The sequence below is a fragment of the Melopsittacus undulatus genome, chromosome 12 (assembly GCF_012275295.1).
Source record: "Melopsittacus undulatus isolate bMelUnd1 chromosome 12, bMelUnd1.mat.Z, whole genome shotgun sequence".
Classification (NCBI taxonomy): domain Eukaryota; kingdom Metazoa; phylum Chordata; class Aves; order Psittaciformes; family Psittaculidae; genus Melopsittacus; species Melopsittacus undulatus.
Window position 1 is genome coordinate 3,028,086 of NC_047538.1, and position 15,132 is coordinate 3,043,217.

The 15,132-nt window shown below is 46.1% G+C and overlaps 1 protein-coding gene across 6 annotated transcripts in view; it reads right to left on the bottom strand.

Annotated features, from left to right (window-relative positions):
- The window catches only part of SPEN (spen family transcriptional repressor), a 66,145-nt gene that overhangs the window by 27,286 nt on the left and 23,727 nt on the right, over positions 1 to 15,132 (bottom strand). The window contains exon 1 of one of the 6 annotated variants that reach the window (XM_031045724.2): positions 7,047 to 7,070. The exons of 4 other annotated variants lie outside the window; for them this stretch is intronic. The gene's annotated coding sequence lies outside the window, so the exon portion shown is untranslated. Of the gene's footprint in view, positions 1 to 6,905; positions 6,926 to 7,046; positions 7,071 to 15,132 lie in introns of those variants that run through there. One more of the 6 variants, XM_031045725.2, reaches the window with a different exon arrangement.

A 15,132-nucleotide genomic window follows, 5' to 3' on the forward strand; every position in this document is an offset into this window, starting at 1 on the left:
GGAGCAGCTGCTCCAAGCCCCTGTGTCCAACCTGGCCTTGAACACTGCCAGGGATGGGGCAGCCACAGCTTCTCTGGGCACCCTGTGCCAGCGCCTCAGCACCCTCACAGGGAAAAGCTTCTGCCTAAGAGCTCATCTAAGCATCCCCTCTATCTCAATCTACCAAAATCCACCATCTACCTCATTTAAATCTACCATACACATCAGGTTTCAATAGAGTGCAGCTCATTTAGCACACAGAGTTTTCCTTTTCTCACTTCTAAGTGCAATGACGACATTTCAAATCCTGGTGCAAGCATCCTGCATAACCAGTCCTCGTTCCCACAGAAAAATCTCAGCTTTAAGTAATTGCCTTTTGCAGTTCTAGTAACTAACTAGGAAGTTACATTGCGTTTATGTGTGAGAAACTGAGAACCCCAGAGCCAAGGACACAAAGTGAGTGGTTCTCTTTGTTCCGCAGCAGAAAGGAGATAAAAGGGAGACTCCAAACCCTGGCTGGAACAGGCTACCCGCTGCTTCGCGTCAAAGGCAGCCGAGCTGAATCAAGGCATCTCACAACCTTCTCTCCCCGGCTGCAATTTAAAATGTGGGACAATTGTCATTCCCAGGAATTGATTTGGGAACGGTGAGTCAGCTGCAAGGCTGGGGACTGCTCCGGGAGGCAGGAAACGCCGCAGCCTTCGTGGAAAATCAAGCAGACAAGAAGTGTTAACACGCACCGCGGGTGATGTGCTGCCAAACGTTGGGTTTGAGAACACCAGCAAAGCAGAAAGGACCTCTGAGTGCTGGAGCAAGGTGAAATCCAGGCCACCGGAGAGCAGCTGAAACCCTCTGCAGTTTTCCATGCCAAATTTCAGCAGGGTAAAAAATTACAAAGGACTCTTTTTTTAATAGCTGCCTTCAAAATATGTTGAACCAGAACTGGTAAATGATCCAGGCTTCCTCTTAGAGAAATATGCAGAGCGATTATTCCTTTTCCTGCCAAAATTAACTGAGATCAGGAACTCTGCCTACATCAGCTATGATTCAATACCCTGTCAAAATGATCTCCAAGTCAAGATTATCTCCTAGAAAGATCTACCCAGGACAAGCTCCAGCCCCAGCTGACAGCAGGTTGTTCTCACGGCTGATGTCAGCAGCAGATACCCGAGTCAGGAAATCCAAAGTTAATGTACAGTCAGCTCTGAACAGCAACAGGAACCCTTTATTCCTTGTCCCCTCCCTTTCCAGATCCGAGTTATGTCACCGCAGACAATCCCTACACAAAAACCACCAGCTCGTGCCAAAGGCAGCTTGTGATAGTGTGTATGAACAGCACTGCTTGGGACAGGGAATGTAGGGACAGGCCAAGGGGAATGGCTTGAACCTGCCCAAGGGGAGACTGAGATGAGCTCTTAGGCACAAGCTCTTCCCTGGGAGGGTGCTGAGGCGCTGGCACAGGGTGCCCAGAGAAGCTGTGGCTGCCCCATCCCTGGCAGTGTTCAAGGCCAGGTTGGACACAGGGGCTTGGAGCAGCTGCTCCAGTGGAAGGGGTCCCTGCCCGTGGCAGGGGTTGGAGCTGGAGGAGCTTTAAGGTCCCTTCCAACCCAAACCAGTTTGTGATTCTATGACCAGCTCTCACTAGAAAACACAAATCCTTGTGATAATTTATTATATCAGCATCAGGCTCTGGACACAGTTTGATTTCTTGGCCCTGGGAAAACAGTACCAGAAAATGGGTCAAAGTATCCTGAATGCACCCATGTGTTTTAATTAAAAAGACTTGATTATGGCCAGCCAGCAGCCAGCAGAAAGTATGACACTAGCTGCTTAAAAAAGGAAAACCTTTAAAACCCCATCACACTCCAGTGTAGCTACACATTAAAGATCTTTGCCCACAAAACACCTTGACTTCTGGGTGGAAAAGGATATACTGAAATCAGATATGAACAGGTCTACTATAGGTGCCATTTCTGTCCTACTACTAAACACTTCAGGTATTGAACCAGAATTTTCCCCATTCTCTATATACGTTCAGGTCAAAAACCACACCTCAAATCACACGTAGCATAATAAACCTGTTCCCAAAACCATGAGACATCACCAGGTTGCTCCAGCAATCCAAATGGGTATTCAGCATGTTCAAAGAAGAATAAGGATGAAAACTCAGGAGCTCCAGGCAGATATTGTATTGTTAGAGCCGATTGCAATGCTGACCTAAATATTCAAGTGCTGTACACACAATGTGTTCTACGTAATTCCAGTCCACACCAGTGTTTGTAAGGGGAAAAAACCATCTGTAGAAATAAATACAGGGTTTTTTCCCCCCTGGTTAAAAGAGTTGTTGAACCTGAAGATCTCAGCACACCCAGTCCAACATGTGAAGTTTGTTTGTGTGAGGAGATCAAGAGGTAACACATTGTTATGGTATTTCACAGGCTACAGCTGAAGGGGCTCAGCCCCCAGCACAAAGAGCTTGAACCCTGTTCCTCCACTTCATACCAAAGCTCTACGTTTCACATCAGTATGTAAGTATATGTATACATATATATATAAGCAATATATAAGCTGCTTGGTGGGAAAGGGTGGAGGAAGCGAGCTGAGGAGCAGAGAGCTACACCTAATATTCTTTGGGTGTATGGTGTAATTACCCTGTGCCCATCACCCTGGCTTCCAGCACCTTTGTTGTTTGTGGTGGAATGCACACTGGGATGCAATTGCGTGATGGCCCTGGCACCCTTTCAAGGTGCTGAGAACTCACCACCCAAGGAACTCTGGTTTGTACATCACACACCCTGAAGTATTTAACAACACACAGCTCTGATAAAACACACAGCTATGATAAGCTAAGGAGAAGGAAAACGAAAACAGTGCATGAAAGGGGAAAACAGTCACAAAAAACACCCAACGCATAAAAGAAAGCATTTACTGCTCTGAAAAAAAGATCATTAAACATTGCAGACGAATGAAACCAGGACATCCTCTTCCCCTTCTCTTTTTCTGTCTTCTATACCCAGAAAAGAGACTTAAGAAACCTCCTGCTGGGCTGGGATCCTAAATGGAATGAAGTTAAACTATGTTTAAAGGCCATGGGAACACAACGGAGCCACAACAACTCTGTGTCCTTCAGTTGGCCCAGTGTCCCAGGCTGCTGCAGCACCACTGTCAGCCTCCGACAAGGAAGTTTTAAGATACAGTCTCCAGATGTTTTTATATATAAATATATATATACACACACATTAAAAAGATGTATTTTATATTTTATGGTATGTCATTATTTTATATGTATAAAATAATAATATACCATTTATTTAACCCAAGTTAAGTGCCTAGCTTATTAACAGCCCATTTTAATTTGTTTTCTGTTACAGCCCATATTAATGTATTTACTTTAATCATTTTATTGTGATGTCTGACACCTGACCTCTGATGAGAACAGAGAAATGAACCATGGAAATGCTGAAGATGTTGCTCAGAAGGAAGGGGAAAGGGGTACTCCCACCCCCAGAATCACTTTCCCTGGAGCCACGTGCTTTGGGAAAGTGTCTTTTCAAGACACCCTTTTAGTTCTTCCCTCCAACTAAATAACCCATTAGGATCACTAAAAAGATGTTTATGTTAATCCCTGTCTGGCTGATGGAGACTGTGCCCAAGCCACAGTCAGTGTTCCTACCTCGACCTACATCCCTGTGTCCTCAGGCTTGAACTCTGCACAGCCAGGAATAAAAAACACTAACCTGGGAAAAAAAGAAAGTCCTGGTTGCAAACACATCAGCTCATGTGCATAGCAAAGAGCCAGCTCAGCAGCCACCACAATCTCCTACTGTTGGGAAGGTGCTACTTCTGCCCTCCGATCCCCACACTGGCTGCATGGATGGGGCTGGTGCTGAACCTGGGAGCTGCTGGATGCTCCCGGGGAACGGTGGCACTGCTCAGAACTGACACTCTGGGAAGCTGGAGGAAATGCCTTCTCAGCAAACAGCCACGGTGACGGAGCTCGGTGCTGGGAAAGATTAAAGGGTGAAGTACAAAGCCAGCTCTTTGGCGGAGCTTTCCCACAATTAGACTTCCACCGATGCAAAGAGAGAAGAAAGAGGGTGGGTGTGAGAATGTGTGAGCCCAAAGAGCCTCTATTTCTTAACATTACCTTCATTCAGGCAACCCTGGGTCAAGAACAAGCCTTTGTGGGAAGTCTTGCTGCAGCCACCCCAACTTCCCACCTACTTTGACCACTTCAAGCAATGACAGGACCTGCCTGCAGGACTGCTGCTGCTCAGGGCTGCTGGCACCCATAGCCCTGCAATGGCAATGGTGTGGAGAAAAGAACAACGAGGCAGAGTTCACTGCTGCAGCACAGGAATGGCTTGTTCAGGCTAGAGGAAAAATTGTTTTCACCCCTTTCGTCAAAATTAGTGTAATGCTGTTGAAGAAAGCACCTTCTGCCAGCTATCTGCAGTGATCTGAGCTGGTAGTTTGCAATCTCAGAGCATTTGAAAGCTGCTTTTAAATAACCATTTTAGCTCCAGACTCAGGGAGGTAGGTACATGTGAACATCCCTGCATTGCAGATGGAAACATAAGGTAAGAGGAGGCCAAGGGCTTTGGCAAAGGTCATTCAATGAATCACAGAGCGAGCAGGCTGAAGAACTTGATCTCCTGGCTCCTGGAGGCCAAACCTACTCAAAATACCAAGAAAGCAACATTTCAAGGTAGTTTCCTCAACAACTGCCCTGTTTTCCTGAAGGGATCTACTGTGTATCTTAGGAAAACACCCCACAAAGCTGTGTTCCAAGGACTGCCCAGAAGCCAGGAGCATGAAATGCCAGTTAAAATGTAACCCTGCCTGGGTCCAACTATGCTACTATGTGTTTACTTGAGGGGTAAAAAGCAACTCCTTTCACCTTAAAAGCACCGTCAGATTATTTCCCGGGAATAACACAATTTTGAAACCATTTGGCCTTCATGATCCTGACATTAGCACCAGCCATTTTTTTAGAAGAAAAGCCTTATTTATAAAATGCTAAACCCCAAAAAGCACCAGCTCTGATTCACTCCTGGGTTATTTCAGTCTTGCAGAGGTATAAGTGCTTTTTAACATAGAGCTGCTGGTAGACCACAGCAAACAGAGCCACGGAATCAATTCTCTGTGTTTTAGAAAAGCATCACATCTTGGCTTCAAAATCCCCAAAGCTGGTGCTATTTGGACAGCCCCCCCCAAGGCTGCTCTCCCGGCCTGCACAGGCAGCAAGCCCTGGCCCTGTGCTCTGCCCTGCCAAAGATGAGCAGCATCAACCACCTCCCTCTTCAAGGAGCTGGGTTTTAGCGTTACACAGACTGCCAGCCCTTGAAATTCCCAGTTTGGAGAAGTTTTGAAACAGGGCATCCTCTGCTATAAACAACTGGAATTGTTCTTGCGCTGGGAGTTGCACTGAAGGGCACGCCAAGATCCAGAGCTGATAAACAATGTGAAGTGAAATTGGGAGCACACAAAGCTTAATATAGAAATTCCATTTATGGCAGATAATGCTGTGGAAGTTTAGTACTTCTAAAAATGGTCACCATTGTCCCAAGGGCTCAGTCTAGAAGAAAACAGAATGACCACAGTTCTCCATCATGAACAGGGACATTGATTAAGGCTATGTTTCAAACAGCATTTCTCTTGCTTTACATCTTCTACCTTCTAGAGACTCTTAAAAGAACATCAAAGAGATGAATGGAAGAATAATTTGAGGGGTTTTTTTAATACCCTTTTCTAGACCGGAGACAGCAACTGGAAGATGATGCACAGGAGCACTCTGTACAAGCAGAACAGGAGCTGGTATTCTTGTGTAAAGACCTACTTAAAATGGAAGGCCTGGGAAAAAAAATGTCATTTCTGTGATCTCAGGCATACATTATGAAAGAGAAGACATTTGATGAGTTGTATGCTAAGGATTAATTTGCCATTTAAAAATGCAGAGAACAGATGGATCTCTTGGCTAGGACTATATTTGGGAATTACTTCATTTTCCTGCCCACATGCAAATAAAAATACAACTAAAAGTGGAACTTTCTGTGAGATTTCACATGGGGAGAAAACACTTCAGTCACACAAATAAGATGAGAAAGACAATCTCTGTTAAACAGGTGAAGCACCACAGCACAGTGAATCTGTACCGTGTTGGAGGGGAAAATGTGTCTTTACATTTGTCAAGCAACTACACAAGGTACTTCAACCTTAGGTATTTAAAAATCCCATAAAACCAGTATCAGAGTGATCCTTGTGATGGTCTCTTAAGGGTAATTTCTGATAAAGCACCCTACTGCAATTTAGTTTGGCAACGGTTTAGTGACTAAACCTCCACATGGTCCAAGGATGCCCCTTCCCAAAAGCCTGGGACAGCTCCATCTCACTGATCAGGGATTGTAACATGAGGGTGAGGGCTTAAGAGCTGTGGGAAAAATGCAAAAAGAGGGAAACATGCAAATAAAACCTGCCTTAACATCCTCCCAACTCCCTGAATCGACTGCCTTTACAGCCTTGGCCTCCAAACCACATGGCAGCGTATTGTTACCAGGGCTGCGAAAGGAGGAGGCAATTCAGCTGGCACACTGGGATCCTGGACAAGAGAAAAGTCCTCCAAGGAATTCCCACAGGCAAAACCCATGTGCCCCACCTGTGTGCCTCCTTTCGGGATTCAGTGCTTTACAACCTCCAACCCACAGCAGGCATGGTCTGCAAGCCACACATACAGCATTAATGAAGCATCTTCCTTTTCTCACATGGGGTTTCTAGAAGCTACAGGGAAACTGCATGTTAAAAAGCAAACCCAGCATAAACTCCTTCTGGAATAACTGCTAGATAGCATCTATTTGCTTCTCCTCTAACAACCCAACAAGCCATTCCTCACCTCCCTCCACCTCAAAACAAACAAACAGAAAACTCACAAGCCAGCATTTACCCAGCAAAGCCCCGACCGGCATGGGACAGGATGTCTGTCTGTGGTGTATTCCTGGCCTCTGGATCAGGGATAAGCCCAGCTCCACGCGCATTTAGAAGGCAAAGAGGGATACAAAAGTGGTACTAACCCGATAGCTCCCTTTCTGTGACTATTCATCCTTCCCAATCCAGACAGCAGGACATACCAGGCAGTAAACAAACACCGAAGGGAGGGACTTACTTCAAAGCCACTGTGTAAATCTTACATAATTTGAGGGTTTGAGATCTTGCAGCAACCTCTTACCAAACAAGCTGATACAAGGAGGTCAAACCTGTAGCAGCCACAGTTAAGTAGGGCGGCTTTGCATCTCTCAACCAGCTCCGTTTGCCCACAGGGACCCAGTGCAGCTCATTCTTGGGAATTCTCGGTCAGGAGGAGAACACTGCCTTCTTTTCACCCCTTATCACACTGGAAAAGCTCTCTACTCTCAAATAGATGAAAGATAACAAAATACATGAGGGCACTCACTGCCAGGCTCTGCTGGAAATGCATCTTAATCACTCTCCTCCTTTCTAAAGGGCCTGATGAGGTCTTATTTTATATATATAAATACACGTATGTTTCCTCATCATGTTTTTGCCCAGATATAAAAACAAAGACAATTTCTGGGCATCTATGGAAAATATAATGCAACTGTGGAAGAAATGAGGAGAGGGCCCTGAAAACCACTGCCCTCCCATAGAAAGGATTCTCCAATGGGTCCCTTTGCTGACATCCTAGATTTTTAAGTGTCTTTCAACCAAAATCATCACTTCGAGCTACATAAAACTGTACACATAAACCCAGGTGTTTTACAGAGGGAAGTATTCAAAGGGTTCCACATTTCACTTCTGCAAATAGAAGTCTCGAAGGTTGGAAGGAGATGAGGTGTTTGCTCCCAAAACGCAGCAAGCACCAGGAAACCAAAGACCAGGTCCCCTACCCTTGTTATGGAATTCTTGGAAGGAGGAAGGAGGGATTCAAGTTTTGCTTCTTAATGCCACGCACAAAAAAAAGGGTATCAGGCACTTAACAGCATGAGGTTTTCATGGGTTTTATTCATACATCGTTCACAGAGCACATGTCCCTCCTCCTTTTGGAAATCACCCTCTGTTTCCCTTAAAGATCTTCAAAAATGGCCTAACATACGTGAATTGTCTTTCCTCTACACAACAAAACCCTCACTTCTCGAGTCTGTGATTTTCCACTGGGAAACTTGCTGCATCCTCCCTCCACATGGCATTACCAGCTGACAGTGGTGATTTGTAGAGGGATATCTAATCACCCACTAAGAAGCTTTCACGCTTAAAACCTCCATGCCATCATTAGTGGTACTGGCACTTGTGATGTCATGGGTGGACTATGCTTGATACTTGGATGTTAAGGGCAAAACTAACTGCATCAGTTAGGTGGTTAGTTCAGCTGGAAAAGGCTGAGGGATGATATTCTTCTGTTTTTCCCCAATTAGGGTTATTTACCATTTAGTCACATCCCTGTGACCTCAACTGAAGCACAGCATGCTCCAACTAAAGTTGTTTTTAAGGTTAATGCCCAGAAATACCTCAAAAAGGGACTTAAAGGGGAAGGTTCGCCACCTGAAGGTACAACAGCACCTGCATCCACACCTCTGGCAGAGCCAGAAACATCTTCTTTGGGGAGAAAAACCTCAAATCACTGCTTTTACAAGTCCAACCTTTAAGACGTGAAGGGACGCTCTGTGTGTGTTTTAATGGCAACACATATGACTGAACACAGGCAGAGGCTGGATTCTTCCTTTGATCATCCTAATGACCAGTGTTTTTTCCGGAAGCATTCAGTACAACCTTCCTCTTTTTCTATTCATCCCTCTGCGTGAATATTCATTAGGAATTATTAAACAGCCCATTATTCCAAAGGTCTTTAAGCCGGGAATCCTCTCCCCCACCTTTTGGTGCCTGTAATGTATGTGTCTCCATCTGAGCTGTCTAGACTCCATCAGCCGCGCAGACAAGCAGGCACTTCTAGACTATGATCCCTCTAATCTATTTTAGTGATGATTCACATCCCAGTTGTATTTCTCACAAAGAAAGAGGAATCTGGACCATTCCCACAGCAGAAGGCCCCCAGCACTACATCGTTCCCTGGTTTTGGTTGGCTTTGGGGGGGTTTGATTCCCCCTTACTCTTCGGGTGTGCTGCAGGAAGGGAACAGGAGGCAGATTCCTTGCTGACTTCAGGATCCCTCAGTCGAAGCCCTGCTTCTGAGATGAAACACGGGCAGCTTCAACTTCCCTGACCTCAGCTAATTCTTTCCTTCCCTCAGCCTACTCAAGATGATTAAGCAAAATACTTGGAAGGAAATCAAAGCCTTAAAAACGCAATTAGAAGTGACCATTTTGTTAACTCGCGCACGCACAACCCCAAAGTCAAACCCCATCCACCAGCAGCACCAGTCCTTCCTCCCTGCAGGAGGGTTGTTATTAATGATAACCAATGTTTAGCAGCTCCCACGGGGTTTAACAAACAGCCCAACGCAAAGCTCAGGAGGCCAACGTGTCCCCCGACGCCTTCCATACGGCTCCGGTTTTTCCCACTGTTCCTGAAGGAGGAGGTTGGGAAGACCGGGAATTGCCAAACCTCACACCAGATCCCAGCTCCTGCAGACCTGAAGCTGTGACCTGGAGATGTTTCCCTCCGCAGATAAGGCACGTTCACACCAGGGTCTGGATTTAGCTGCCAGAAACCTCTGTATTCGCTAACAAAGGCTCGGATATAATTGCATGAAGCTTTTACAGCGTTAAACAAAAGTAGCTGCTTTAAGAGAATGCAATACAACGAAGTCACGAGACGACCAAAACAGCTCTCATCATAATGAAGGAGCCTCTTCCCTTCACATCCACCCCCAACACGATGCGCTTTTAAGACTCCCCTCCTGAGATTAATTTAGGGAAAAAGACGGGTTTCTTTGCCTGTAAAGGCAAATGCCCTTTAAACCAGCAGCAGTTCAGCTCCTGGGCCCTGCTACAGAAACAAAGGCTGACAGACCAGATCCAGATAAACACCATTTAGGAAGAGGCTTAATTGCTTTGCCATTCCGAGCCAGCAATTACCACCTATTATTGTGAGTACTGCGGAGGGGGGGGGGGGGGGGTTATTCACCCTCCACTCTTTTTTGGGGCCACTCACGCACTGAAAACGATGTAAAAAATAACAGACAATGCCATCTGAAAGGATTTTATTGTGTATTCACATGAAAATGGGGGCTGGGTTCTCCCGGGTGAGAAATCTCGGGTTTATGTCACAACTGCGTCCTACCTGCTCCGCATCCGATGAGATTTATCCCCGGATCTGGTTTTGGGGGGCTCATTTCTCCGTCGGGCGCTGAAGGGAAGTTTTAAGGACAAAAAAAAGCCAGCTAGCACGCTTGAGGTTACCTCAGCCCTCGCTTCCACACAGGCGCCGCCGTTTCCCTGTGCGCCTAAACCCCTTCACCCCCAGGAGCTAAACCCGCCGCAGCGAGGGGCAGGGGGCTCTGTTTTAACCATTTTCACTGTTTCTAAACCCGTTTTTCTGTGTTTTCTGAGGTGTTTTTCCCCGCCGCGGCTGAGGGGCGGCGCGCCCGGCCGGCTCCCGCCGGTTCAGACCGGTTCTGCGGCACAAACAACCCGCCCTCCGCGCTGGCTGAGGCGGCCGCCGGGGCTGCGGGTGCCCGCGGGCAGGGAACCGGCCGCCCCTGGCTCCCCAACACACCGGACCCCCTCGGTGCGGTCCCCCCCGGCTTCCATCACAGCCGGGCTCCGAGGAGACAGAGCTGTGGGGGTTCGGGGAGAGGCTGAACCCTCCTCGTTGTTCATGGCTGCCCGTGAGGTAATGCGGGCCGGCGCCATCCCCAGCACGGCCTCGGCTCCCTCGGGCTGAGGTGAGAAGGGGACGGAGGCACCGTTGGGTGCCAGGCCAGCTGCGATCCTGTGTATCACCCATTTCATTCCACAGGACCGGCCATTATGTGTACACGTGTGCGTGCAGAGGTTGTGTTTTTAAAGGAGAATATAAAGGTTTGCTTTGTTACATTGAGCACTAAAACCATCTCCTCTTTCTTGAAAGGGATCGAAAATCTGCCTCTGCTCCATCTCAAAACACTCGATACGCTCCCAAGGGTAAGGAAAGATGGATGGAGTGGGTTATATTTAGATGAGAAGCAGCGCAGGCTGACACGCACAGAGACACAGGAGAGAACAAAGTGAAAACGCTCGACAGTCGGTAACAAACCCCTGAGTTCTTAATTTTCCTTCCCTTAATTCACGTTTCCCTGCACAGAGAGAACATCAAAGCGGCACAGGGCTGCATGGGAACAGGAGGTGAGGATGAGGTGTTGCTGCACCTGACTATTATAGGATTTACTGTTGCCTTTGTGGTAAGTGAAAAGGAAGCTTCCTACTCCGTGTAATTCATTTATTATTCTTTCAATCTTTGCCTAATTCTCTTCCCCACATAAACAGGAACGTGCTCAACCCTCTCAGCCTGCCTGAAGAGATGAAAACCACTGACGTTATCTCTGCAGTGCAAAATCGAGATGGAATCAGTTCACATCAGCAAAGGCCACCTCACGCATTCTGAAATAAAGACTCAACAGCCCCATTTAACTCCATTCTTCCCGATTTTTCAGCTGTCCCCAGCAGAGGCATCTCCCAGCCCACTGAAGAGCCCTGACTCCCCAGCCTGCGTCAGTGATTCATCACTTGCTGGCAGACAAACTATGCGGGAAAGAGGCGATGAAGACAATGGTAGGGAAAGGTTTGCATTATGCAATGAAACTGAATTCACTTTCTGCTGCTTTCGCTTCGAGTTGTTTGAACGGGCTAAGAAAGTCCCTGGTAAAACAGAATGCACTGGGGCCTCCATGTGGGGCTGCAGGGAGCCTGTTTTTCCCATGATTAAAATTCTCTTGGCAGTGTTTTTCATCAGTTTATTTCAATATTAAGACACATAAAATAACACATACGTGTTCCTTTCCAACTGTAACTCATGGCTCCAGAAAGAATTTCATCACAATCGAAAACTTAAAAGATAGGCTCTGATTACTTGCCCACTCCTCATTAGAATTTTAAAATCCATTTTCAAACATCTCTATGAGCAACTTCCTACCTCTGCTTTGTTTCAGCACTGCCCTCTCCTAGATCCTGGGGAACATACATAAATTCACTCTGCATCGAAGCTGAAGTTGTTATTTTAATCCCAGAGTGAGATCTTTTTTGCAAGCTATAGGAAATTATTCACCTCTGCAGTAATAATCCAGCATCAACATCAACCAAATAACCACTCTAAACAAATCACAGATGGTTTGGGCTGAAGGGACCTTAAAGCACACCCAGTTCCAACCCCTGCCACGGGCAGGGACCCCTTCCACTGGAGCAGCTGCTCCAAGCCCCTGTGTCCAACCTGGCCTTGAACACTGCCAGGGATGGGGCAGCCACAGCTTCTCTGGGCACCCTGTGCCAGTGCCTCAGCACCCTCACAGGGAAGAGCTTCTGCCTTAACTCCAACCTGAACTTCCCCTGTTTCAGTCTGAACCCATCACCCCTTGTCCTATGGATCCAGTCCCTGATGAAGAGTATAAAAATACATGAGAGAAGGTTCAAAAGGAAACCTCAGGTCACCGATCTGTGACTTTACACACACACATGCACGCAGTGCTCATACTTTCTCATTCTGAACCATCACTTCTAGGAAACCTAAGGATCCTGTGCATCAGTTCAGACCCTGTCTGGAGGAGGTACCTCACCCGGTGTTTAGGAGAGACACACCCCGCTGCTCAGTGCCGGGGGCAGCACAGCAGCAAAGGGTTAGAAATAATCAGTACCACATGGAACAGCACGAAATGTGTTGAACCACCTGACTTTACAGAACGCAGTAAAAAAAGCATAGAAATTATTTTTAGCACATTGGAACACCTCAAGCAGCAGCCTAGAAAAGATCATTTTCTACCCAAAAACATAGAAAAGGGGGGCATCCTTCCCAGGAGGTGGGGCAGGACACAAGCAAAACGTGTTTTGCTACCAGGGGGATCCCTCAGGTCCCATTCATACTCTGCTTCTTCCATGAGACAACACAGGAAACATGTTTGCTAACGGATCATTTTCAGTGCGTGTTCACATTGGGGAAGTGGAGGAATGGAGGCTGATAGTGGCAGAAGATTCCAACACCATTTTGGAGGGTTTTAAACTTCCAAGATGATAAAAAACCCCAATGACCCTCTTCCACAATGAATGTGGAAAATGAGGAATCTCGTGTCAAGACAACTCCAAATCACAAACTATTCCAGCTGCAGAAGCAGCTCCAGCTCAAGCATCCACAGCCACCAGTGTCCCAGCAACTGCTGAGGCCTCAGGACACTGAACCCCTGCTGCAGAGAACAGGGGTTATTTTTACCATGATCTTTTCAGTCTTATCTTCTGCATCACCCCTGTGCAGCTCCCATTACACACCCCTGCAGAGGCCTCCAAATACACATTTAAAGCTTAGCCCAACACAACAAATCTTCACGAAATAAAGGCTTTATCACCTTTTCTTTTTCTTTAAACAACCTGCAGAGCACCTTTCCTCACATTACTCTCCAGGAAAATCACCTCCATTTAACATAAATCATATTTACATCATGCAGCTCTCTGAAAAGCACATGGAATAAAGCCCCAGCTTCTCCTTTGCCACCTTTCTGCTCGTTTTCACAGTGCCTGAAGGATGGTGACACACACACAAACACTCCCAGGTGTTTTAACACCAAGTTCCCCATTGTTTCCAAACAGGGACCCACCTCTAAGTGAGCAAAATGTGTTTTGTCTCTTCCAGCCTGCCCGTGGAGGGCCAGGACAAGACCTGAGTGACAAATATAAAGACTTCAATAATTTCATAGCATCACAAGATCAACCATTTCCACTTAGAATAAAGCCATCAGAAGATCTCCAGTTTGCTAAAACCTCTGAGAAATACTATGTGATTTGCAAGAAGTAATTCTTCCTCAGACAACAACAAACCACCCTCCGTTATTCCAGGCAATTCCCACTCCAGAAATGAAAAATAAGGGGATTTGGTAAAGCAATCCAGGAATGACACAGCCAGAATTTACTACCCAGGCTATAGAAATGGGACTCAGTTTCTGCCTGCTCTGGGTGTATGATCCCTAAGTATCTTGCACAGTGAGAAGGCGACAAGGTGGCTTTTGCTCCCCTGGGGTCTGAGGCTGAATTCAAAGCGTGTTAAAAATTAAACAGAAAAGTTCATTTGTGCTTTAAGGCCAGTTGGGGTTTTGCTTTACAAAATAAAATTATAAATATTTATTCATCTCTAACTCATTGCTTAGAAACATGTAAAACTGCTTTCTGAGCCTTCAGAATTCAATACACCAGAATCCACCACTTGCTCTACTGAATTTCTGCATTAATAAGGAAAAAAGTATGTTTATTTCCCTTTCCTCCCAGAGCATCATCTAGTTTTCCATTACTACAACTAGAAATTGCCAAGATGGAACGCTGAAGCACACAGCAGACACTGATTTTCTTCTGATTAATCCTAAAACCTTGTTCCAGTGGGATCGCGTTCAGTCCTCTCAGATTCAAACCACGATTTCATCCCATCTCGACCTCCCAACAATGACATTTCATAAATATGACTAGTTTCTTGGACTCCCTTCTACCCATTCTGCAATGCACAAAGGAGCACCAGAGGAGAGAGGTTTTATTTCTCCCTGCTTGGGATTTTTTTTAACCTTAAATGTAACCAGACCTCCTTTTGATTCATCTTCTCCAGAGTTTTTTATTAGAGACCAATGGAAGTCTCACCAGCTTTTTGTAAGCTGCAATAGGTGTGAAAGATCTTTGACAAGGGGTTGTCCTCCTCTGAGTGCTGAGATCTCATTCAGAGAGGTGTTAGAAATAAGCAGAGCAGCCCAAAGTCCTCTCATTCTAGAGGAGCACATTAAGTTTATAAAACAAATCAGAGAGTTATCAGTGGCAGAATTCCATTCACAGCGGTAATTAAACCCCAACTATTAATTACACTGATAATCACTGAATGAGTGCTTTTAGCTTTGGAAAACAACTGGAACACAAAGGACACATTTCCAACTCTGCAAAACCCTCAAAGCTCTTCACCCAACATTTCTCGGGTGCAATGGCACCCTCTTGCTTTCTGCTTTTAGGGTGAATTTATTCTTTAAAAGCT